Raw genomic sequence first — 10,879 nt, 5'->3', positions numbered from 1 at the left:
CTCCGGGATTAAGAGGCTCATTTAACCGTCGTCCCCCCCTCTCTCCCCTTTCCCTCACCCTCATTTAACCATCGTCACCTCACCTCACTCTCTCTTTTTTCCACCTTCCAGACCAAGTGAGTCCCCCAAGCCAGGCGTGTGGATCAAAATAAAATACGTTTGAAAGAAAGACGCGAAGGGGTCTTTGGTTCGGTACCGCTGGAGAGAAAGGAGCCGCTCTCTAACGGCGGCCGAGTCCGAGGCTCGGGTTTTAGATGTTTGTATTCCTGTATCCCGTATGTTAAATTGTTTTTTATTAGACGGTTGCGTAAAAGTACCTGCGTAAACAATTGTCTGGCCCGAACTGCTACACGACCGCCACCGTCCAACGCAAGCCATCCTCCTCAACACCATCGAGGAGGAACCACCGTTTCAACCTATCAAGAACTTTACTGGCGCAGCCGACAGGATTGTGTTGGATATTCCTGCGGCGACTGCGGTGGCGACGACCAGACGAAGGAGACGCCAGGAGTGGGACGAGTACAAAACCTCGACAACATCCTCCCAGTTGGCAGACGCCAAGTGAACGGGAGGAGACGCCGAAAAGTCGCCAGCATCAGAGCAGGGGCCACGGTGAGGGAAGACAACCGAACAGCTGCACCCTCTTCCCGGCTGACTTGGTCTGCAGAACGGGAGTGAGAGCCAGCAGGACGTCAGCGATCCCTTGACCACGCCGGGCAGAGGTGGAGAGGACGACCGGACGGCAGCAAGGTTCCGTTGGTCGACAGAAATCGACGGAACTGGAGGCTTCGGAGGACGCTACGGACAAGAAACTTCTGCGCAAGAGCCGGGGCTACGGTGCGGAAGGCGACCGAGCGACAACAGGGTTCTCGCGGTCGGCCGAAGCCGACCAAGCCTCAAGCCTTGGAGTGTGCTCAGCTGCAAGTATCAGCGCGCCACCACGGTAGGAGGGAGAAGAACTGGCCGCCGACAGTGCACGACAAGCTTCAACTCCTTGGGTGAGTTTAGGCTTTGCAGTCTCGGGTTGGCGTGTCAGTTTGGTCTCGAAAGTCGCAGCGAATGGTTGTGGTGACTGGAAGCACACAGAAAGCAGAGTTAAATACGAATGAGAGCTCGGAGGGGTCGAGTGCGGAGGGCCAAGCGTCCACGGTTGCTGACATCCACGCCAAGACCGATGTCGTTGCGTTCAGACGCCTCGAGCTCGAGTACGAGAGGCAGAAGCTCCGGATGCAGTCGGAAGAAAATATCGCACTGCGAAAGCTCGAGCTCGGGGATAGCCGCGAAAGGTCAGAAAGCGTGACTGCGTCGGGGGCGGCCGGCGGCCCAGATCCTGTATCTCACTGCGCTAAACTACTGAGAAATCAAAAAAGTGCCCGAAGACGGCGAGCTGCCCGTATGGTTTGACCGGGAAGAGTGTTTGCGACTTACGGCGTCCCGGAGATGAGCAAAGTGCACCTGATCATGCTCCCTCTCTCAAGTAAGGCGGAATATCTTTTCTCCCTGTTAACCACGGAGGAACTGTCTAGGTACAGCGTGGTAAAGACAGCCGTGCTCTAGGAGCTTAAAGTGACGCCGGAGGAGTACCGCGCTTGTTTGATGAAGGCCATGAAGCGTAAGGACGAGGGGTGGGTTCAGTTCGCCACGCGGTTCACAAGCCACTTTAGCTATTATATTGAGGCCCGCGAGACTAAAACTCTGGAGACGCTAATTGAGCTAATGGCGGCTGACCGCTTCAAGGAATGTCTGAGCCTGGAAGCTCAAAGGCACGTAACGCTGTGCGAAGTAGGGGGTGGCTCAGGGCTCACGAGATGTCGAAGGTTATTGACACCTTTGAGGTGGCTGAGGGGAAAGCGAAATCCAAAGGAACGGTGGACGCGGACGCAAAGAAAGGGGAGAAAACTTCCAACAGCCCCTCGAAGTCGAAGTGGCCGCCCCGGTGTTACGTGTGTAATGAGGGGTCCCATCTGGCCCAAGAGTGTCCCCTACGGAGCCAAAAGGATGCCAGCGACAAGAAATTGAATTTTCAAAACATTCGGGCTGGGCACGCCGAGGAGTCGAGGGATGAGCCTTATTATCTTGTCGCTAGGATAGGCGCCGCTCGATTAGAGGGTCCCAAGCGGTTCAGGTGTCTCGAGGTCACACTCGACTGCGGCGGGGCCACCGTGGGTGCCGTTTGGGACACCGGCAGTGATGTGACGGCTATGCGCGCGAGTGTCGTTCCACCCGAATTGTGGGCACCTAGCGGCACTATAAAACTTGTTTCGGCCTTCGGCCAGGAGCAGACGGCGAAGGTGGCCCGACTCCCGGTATCCCTACAATTGGCGGGGGAGGATAGCTTGAACGGCCCCGTGAGCCTGCTCTGTGCCGTCACCGAGCAGCTGACACCCCCGATAGACTGCCTCCTTTCGATGGAAGACTGGGAACGATTATCAAGGGCTAAAGCCGTGACCGCATGCCCACCTGTGGTAGGCGCGGCTGTAACCCAGCAGCACGACCAACCGAACGGAGGACAGCTTATCACACCGGACGTCGCCTTCTTGACGGGCATGCTTGCCGAAGAAACTGGCGGGGTCGGCACAGGGAATCGGGACACCGAGGAGAAAGCAGAGGGCGACAACCCGACGACCAAGGGATTTCAGGGCGAGCAGGCACGCGACCCCACCCTGGGAAGGGCACGGTGCGTCGCACGCGTGGGGAAAGGCGGAATGTTCACCGAAAATGGCATGCTGTTTCATTGGGGTTCCATTGCCGGAACGAGGGTAAAGCAGTTGGTGCCCCCAAAATCGAGAAGAGGCGAGGTGCCGCCATGAGTCCTTCCGGGGAGGTCACCTAGGCCGGAAGAAAACACGGCATAAAATAAGGTACAGTTTTTACTGGCCTGACATGGAAAGAGAGGTGCGGGAGCACTGTCAATCTTGCCGCGGCTGCCTAATCGATCCTGAAAAGTGTAAACCACGCGAGACCTTGCTGACACGAAGGCTGCAGACGGCAACTCTTCCGCCCACTCAGCCGGTGGGGTGCCACCTCAAAAAACTTTACGGCGAATCCCTCTAACGAGCAGGGCGGTCTGCGTTCTGACCACCATCGTGTTGTATTAGCATATATTACTTATATCATACAGTATATGTGTACGTGGGTTTACCTGATAGCTCTTCCAGTGCATGCTCAAGTTGTAGGTAATGTTCCGGAATCCTTTTTGTTTTAATGTTGGCACGTCTAGAAGCCGTGTAACAGTCTGGGGGAGCCGTGTAAGGTTCCGGAACCTTGCGTTCCGCGCCCCGCTCGGCTGCCTGCGGCTCGGGAGGCTCCGCGATTAAGTGTTTTTCTCTGGTAGTCGACCAGTGCCATCGCTTGGGGTTGTGTTTGCTTTGAGAGTCGGTTGTCGCTTCCCACTGACAAGTCTCGATTGCTCTCCTAGAAGTGTCTCGGGTGCTGTGCTTCGTCTGTCGGCACCTGTCCGTCCAGCCGGTGTTCAGGGTGCCAGGGGTGATTTGTGGTGTCTGAGGGCCAGGCTGGTCTGCGCCTCCTACGCCTGGCGCCGTCTAGCCCTGGGCTCGAAGCGCCTGATGAGAACGTTGACCCCCACAGGAAAATGGAAAAGAGGGACAGGCTGCTGTCAATAAGAACCCAGGCGAAACGAAGCGAAGGGGTCTTTGGTTCGGTACCGCTCTCAGCAACACTTCCTTTGATTTCCTTACTTTCAAAACTCTAACTAACTTCGGTACCGCTGGAGAGAAAGGAGCCGCTGTCTAACGGCGGCCAAGTCCGGGGCTCTGGTTGTCGATGTTTGTATTCTTGTATCCCGTATGTTAAATTGTCTTTTATTAAACTGTTGCGTAAAAATACCTGCGTAAATAGTTGTCTGTCCCGAACTGCTACACTACCGCCACCGTCCAACGCAAGCCATCCTCGTCAACACCATCGAGGAGGAACCACTGTTTCAACCTATAAAGAACTTTACTCTCCCCTTCCCAAGCTTGGAGCGCCCGATGCGCCATAAGCAATAGTTTGATATCTTTCATTTATTTTTGCTTCAGAAAGGAATCTGTTCCATAGCTCAATGCCTGATCTGTTCTTGCTTTATTGGACGAGAGAACACCTGGGGCATGCAAAAAGTGGAATATTGTGTCATCTTGACACCCTATCTTTAAATTCGAAAACTTAATGCAGGATTTTACGCGATAGGAATATTATGGCAATAAATAAATCAAAATCATGTATTGCCTCATAGTTACCAAAATCAGTAACGTAATTATGTTATATTGAGTAATAGAACAAATATTTACTGATTATTACGTTTCAGCGGTTTTATTTCAAGGAGAGGTTATTAAAATACTCAATGTTATAAAACGGCTACAAAAATACACTTTATAGCAAAAGAATTGACAGTGTAATTCAAAGGTTTTATTTTTCGTTTTTTAAGTGCGATCACCTAGTAGTCTACAATCAATTGGTCGACAAGTTTCAAGACAATCATTCAAATCGCTTAAAGAAAGGGAAGTTTAAACAATGAAGGCATGAGAACACTTGTTTTAATAATAAATTCCTAAAATTATTGCACTTTCGGAATATAATTTTGATCAGATACCATCAAAGTCAAGGAACTGCGTTGAGCAAAAATTGATCTTGTGAAATTCGCAACAAAGTCACAGCACGGACAAGTTGAGCAAAACGAAATCATTATGTAAACCAGTTTACAACCCTGACAAGATACTCTAAAAGAGCTGGAACCTTCTTTATTATTAATTGACTGAAAAACTAAAACCAGAATTGATGACACGATTGAAAATCATTTCTACTGTATTAGTTCCTACATGGCCTTATCAGAATTCTTTAACAACAGTTTTGTCGCTTCTGTAAAGGTTAATTAAAAGGAATATCCGCGAGTAGTCAAGCAAACATTGTGGAGAATAAATATCGAGATTATTTGAATTGTGATTGATACTGTGATGACTTTATTATTTAAATCGTGATTTTTATTGGGATGATTTTAATCGTGTTTTTACTGCAATGTTTTAAATGAAGCCTTTTCCTCACAAATAATTCCCAAGATATGTTTTACTTACAGTTTGTCACTCATTTGATACTTTCCATGCAATTTTTTTTATCTAAATCAAATGCACCTCCAGCATGAAAGACTGTGGCAGGCTGCGCACGAGCAAAAAGCAGTGTTCTTCTGAGCAAATCATAACATTGAGTTGGTTTCTACCTTGCACTTCGTTCGTCAGCTACGTGCCGGTTTAGTGCAATCAAATTGTAACCTAAATAAACGAATACAATTACATTAATGCCAGATTCGGCCTATGGGCTGTTTAGGGGCACCGGAAAAGTACAATAAATAAAATAAAAATAAAATAAATCAAAACGTAAAACTGGTATTAACACTTTTTTCTAACCAAAAAATCAAGTCTCGTCTTTAAAAAGCAGTTAATTAAAGTGGTTGATTGAAACAAGCAATATTCACATTTAAATCAAATAAGTGTGACTTAGATCCAATAAATGAGATCTAAATAAAATAAACCAGATTTGATTAAAAAATTTTATTTATTGGGGTTTAAAAACATAATTTTTTGACCTTGCCAGTAGGTGTTCCTTGTCCAGTAAGCTGCGGAAATTCAGCGTACCTGCTAGAAGCGGCAAAAGGTTCCCTCTTGAATATTATATATTATAGTAAAATCACTAAATCAACGATAGAGAGATCCACTACAATTTACATAACTTAAAACAAATCCTGCTCAAAAAATATTTATTGAAATTTATACACACTGGCAATGTTCCAAACCGCCTGAAAGGCTCAGTAATAATGTCGTTTTACAAAAGTGGGATGCAAAAAAAAAAAAAACGTTGGGAATACAGACACATTTCTATCCTATCCATCATAACTCACGTCATTGACAAATAGGTAAATATACATATAGATGACTTTAGTGGCACATTACTCTTAATAAGCAGTGCACAATACGGCTTTAGGCCGCAGAAAAGTACAAGTATGCTTACAGAGGATTCCGCAGATTTCATACACGAAACACTCGATAAGAAATAAAATAGCCCTAGCTCTTTTCATTAAACTTTCAATGACCTTTGATACCATTGATTACTTTTTTAACGCTAGAAAAGCTAGGGTGAATGGGGTTTAGGGATCCGTATCATTAATACTTTTAGGACTATTTCACGGACAGGTACCAGACGCTGATGGCACGGTACTATCGCATGAAAACTACCACGAGGCAGCCTTGTTTTTTTCAGAAACGCATGGGTACGTTAAGAATATTGTTTAAAGCTATTTTTTTATTTCTGTGAATATTACGAAAACAACACTTAAGGGTCTTCTCAATCCACACGAAGTGACTGCATTGACACCGAACATTTTTCTTTATTCAACACAATGTCGTAGCTGCAATTGTAAGCCTTTACCATATGACGGCTCCGTAAAATATTGAATTATCTATGTTGATGAGCACGTGCCATAAAGTAAACATGTCGAATTTATAAAATAATATCTATGCGTCATTTCGAAGTACTTATATAAAATAAAAAGTGTATGTAGCTTCAAAACAAAGATGCTGGTGCTTATGGCTTTAACGGAATCTTCATTGAGCTATGGCATTAGACTACATATTGATGGGTAGGCACTCAGGCGAGTTGGTGATTCAAAGCTAAGAGGTTAAAAGCGCTAAAAGAACAACTGACAAGTGGAAAAGACCGCCACCACAGAGCGCTGTGTGGTGTTGGTCTCTTTGAATTGTCCGTTGTTTTCAGCGCTTTTAATGCCTTGTCTATGTGTTCATTGTTAGCGATCCAAAACAAGGAATATAAATATAATATTAAGACAGAACGGTCAAGAACATAACGTATAAAGCTTTTTATAATTATTTGGAAAGTGAAAAAATAGAAAAAGTTTGGCATTTTATTTTTGTTTTTTATTACATTTCTATTAAAAAATTGTATTAGAGTACTACTTCGTTTCAGCTCACGTTCATACGCAACCGACGCTACAAGGTAATCGGATTAATCAAGCAGTATTAAAGGTGCAGGTCACTGGGTCTTTTCTGTTTATTATTGGTTCAGTGATGATAGAACGCATACAAAAACCTGACGAGCACCATTTTGGGGAACTTTTAATGCTGTCTGAATGGCCCATCAACTCGTAGCGCTGGCTGCGTCTGAACTTAATATAAAACAAAGTTTAGCTTCAAAATTGCAGCTAATAAGAAAAGAAACTTGAGACGTACTGATAGGTTTGTAATTCCAAGAATGTACACACTGTATAAAAAAAAATTAAATAGTTATAACGACGTTTCATTCCTTCATATATAAAGGTATTTTTTTCTTCTGATCTGACGGGTTTCCATACTACGTTTCTCTTTATTGATATATGTTTTTCTACAGTGGTCTTAGGGTGTATTTATTTTTGTCTTTTGGTTTTTAAGATTTGTTTCTTTTCTGTCGTGGCTTTTTTAATTTGCCTAACGCAAATGCATTTAGTTGTTGAACTAGTCCCACGCACAAGCATTACGACGTTTTCGTGGGCCAGCAATATTTTTTTTGTTTATTTCTGATCAGAAATAAATATGTACGCTCGTATGTGCAATTTAATTCTATTGTATAGAGAAATGTCAATCTCGCTAGGTTTTCTACTTTTCTAATCAAGTCGCGTACAGTAAATATCTCTCTAAATATTACTGGAGAAATATTTAATGCGCGAAATATCAAAATCACGATTTCACTTGGGCATATTAATTTCAACCGAAGGTATAGCATAAATAAAGTGAGAGAGGAAGACATGCAACTCAACATTAGCGCAAACCAAATGCATAAGCACACACACAAACTATATATATATATATATATATATATTTGTGGTTATGTTTCCAAGTTTATATTGACGCTATTTTTTTTTCATTGCAAAGTAGACGCTTGTGAAATATCTCTCTGGCCCTGAATCAAGAGCAGCATAAGCAGCAGGGATTTTTATTTTGAATATTATTTAGGCTTCAAGCCTCCACTACCACAAAGCACCGTTTATTAGCGAACAGTCAATTCGTTACAATCCTAATTTAGGATCCTGGCCTATAAAACAATCTTATTTCCCTGAGATTTATGGTCCCTTCAAAAAACTAACGCGATCAGGCTAAAGGTGGTTTCGGCTACAACAATTGCTACCCGTGCTTGCTCAGTAACACTTGGGTTAGCAAAGAGATCCATAAAATGTATTGCAATTCAGTACTGCTAAGGAATCCAGAAGAGCGTACATTGGCTATGTTCTAAATATTACTCAAGTATATCCGAGCCATATTATCCGTCTTATCAATTAATACGTCCCGTATCACGTGATAAAACGGATATAGCAACGCTGAAAGCGAATATATTTCCGAACGCAAAAGTAAAAACCTTTGCTTTTGGGTGAGATAGAGTACATTTTGAATGACTGCCTTTGTGAACTTTGGAATGGTTTGAATGTGAGTTTGTAACCTTCATTTCACACTTAGTTTACAACCTATGTGACATGTTTTCTGCGTACTCTTGGGTAATTGAGTTTAACACAAACAGCAATGATATGTATGTTCTTTTGGGTTTTTTAAGACGCTACAAGAAAGGCTTGTGTCGACGTCTTACTAAACAGCCTTGGATATGGGTTATTTTACATAAATGCCAATCGTATTAATGTTTGTTTCAAAACCTGTGTTATTCAATATTTTTTACAAGGTATTATTGTTTTAAGACGCTGCAGTGCTATCTGCAGATTTTATTTAAAGTAGAAGATAGAGGTTTCATTTAAATTAGACCTCACAACCCGCGGGGCTGTTAGATAGTTTTAAAAGTATATTCATTAGCTCAATTCTTGCAATTAACTGAACTTCTCTTCGAAACATTGAACCTGAGAGTTTCTAAAAAAATATTGAAAAAAATGGAGACCTCCGTATTTATAAATCAACAATTATTTCCCTAAATGAAGAAAAATGTACCAGAAAACAAAATTGTGTTTCCTGATGCTCTAAAAAGGTACCGTAACTTCCCAGCAGTAATGCGCGGACTTATTGCATATGATTCATAATTTATATTCTACATTGTGCGGGATATGTAAAGGTGCAAGCTATACAATAATTTGTCTTTCTGTGTGTTTGTTTGTTTGTTTGTTTGTTTGCTTTTAAAATAATGCGTGACCGCTCTCATTATTGATCAATGTAATCGTCGAGATCGCGTTGTTTCACGCTGGGCATAGTCAGCAAGAAAATCTGAGACCGATATTATGCTGCTTTTGCCCTCAGTGGTCCTCCTATTACGCCCAAACTAGCTGTGCTCAAGAGGACGTTGTAGGTCAAGTGTTTTGATAAAACAAACCAATTTCTCACGGTTGTAAAATCATTACCACAGCCGAATAGGTGACTGTGAAGTCCTGCAGAAACCACAATAGCGATCGATGCTCCCAAAATTAAAAAGAGTGTTTGGGTTCATTTTTTAAGCGATACTACCAATAAATGCAATGAGACTAACAAAATTACACATTTACATTCATATTTGATTTGTCGGTATGAAGTCCTCTTTCGTGTGGATCTGACGACGTTATTAAGGGGAGTAATACATTGATGAAGTAAACATCTTGCGTATACAAAAAAGCAGGTGCTTTCTATTTGAAAAAGAAAAATTTCTCTCATGCAAAATTTGCTCCTGCAGAGTCAAAAATCGGTTACAAAAATACTTCAAATATAAAAGATTATATAAAAGTGACTAAAGTTATGCGGCGCTTTAGTTATATGTTGCGGTTTGGAGTATCAAGTTTTTTAATCAGGTTGTTAATGAAAAAAAGGCTCGAGGTCACACCTAAGCACTTCTTATGAGTCGCGAATGCGAAAGCATGCTTGTCGTTTTTCCGCTCCCTTATTTCGTCTGCGGCGTACTTGCGTAGAGGGCCGAGCGCGCGCTTTCCTCGCCGCGCTGACCTTAGGCGAGGAGCCGCTGCCCCGCTCGGCGGCCAGACGCTTCGTGTTGCCGGCGCGTTGGTGGCACGGACAAACACGTCATGGGGTGGCGGTCGTTGAAACTAACTCGCAGCGGCCAATGGGAGCCTCGTTCCTTGAAACAATGATGGGCGCTAGCCAATGGGATTGAAGCCGAAATTCATCAGATCTCGGCTTCACTTGGAGAAATGAGTTTAGGTGCCCTATTGGCGCGGCTTCAAAGCTGATTACGTCGGCGGGCTCCATGGGACAGTTAATGCTCTCGCATTAATATCGCTCTAAATATCACTGGACAGAAGTTTAACCATAAAATATCAAAATGAGTATTTCAGTGGGGCATAATTATGTTGAGCGAGGCTGTAGCATGCATTGCATGGGACACGAGTACACGTAAATCGACATTAGCGCAAACCAAACGTATGAGCACACAAAAAATGTATTTGCTGCAAAAATGTATTTGTTTGTTATGTTTCACCCTTTTTGTGTTCTTCTAACCTTAACTATCGTCCTTGAGTTCAACAACGACGAACTTCAAGGGCAGATACACAAGTCCTTTGAAAAAAAAAGCACTGAGAGAAACGAATGGCAAGACACACGAAGGGATCGTTCATTATGCTTCAAAGGTTGTCCTCAACAGAATACTGACATGTTTACAAGCCTGCTCTTGGCATGCGGCATTTATATGGTCTTTCAGCTACACCGAGGATTATTTTTTGAGTAGACGTACGTGCGTGCCGCGAACGCAATACGTATTAACTTCCAAAACTAGAATTGCTTTCGCAGAACCAAAATACATCCACCATAAAACTTTTACCCGGAGCTTTTGCCGGACTGAACTGACGGCAAAGGAGTTTCTAAAGAATAAACAAACAAAAATATAGTAACTATGTTACCTATTTTAAGCCAAATCAAGTTAGTGC

The 10,879-nt window shown here is 43.4% G+C and overlaps 1 pseudogene; it reads left to right on the top strand.

The window, feature by feature from the left end:
* Positions 1-1,808: 1,808 nt before the first annotated feature.
* Positions 1,809-3,054, top strand: LOC115328399 (annotated as a pseudogene).
* The last annotated feature ends 7,825 nt before the right edge of the window (positions 3,055-10,879 follow it).

This window comes from Ixodes scapularis, unplaced genomic scaffold (assembly GCF_016920785.2).
Source record: "Ixodes scapularis isolate PalLabHiFi unplaced genomic scaffold, ASM1692078v2 PGA_scaffold5__190_contigs__length_132052651, whole genome shotgun sequence".
Classification (NCBI taxonomy): Eukaryota; Metazoa; Arthropoda; class Arachnida; order Ixodida; family Ixodidae; genus Ixodes; species Ixodes scapularis.
This window is presented reverse-complemented; position numbering and strand designations above follow the sequence as displayed.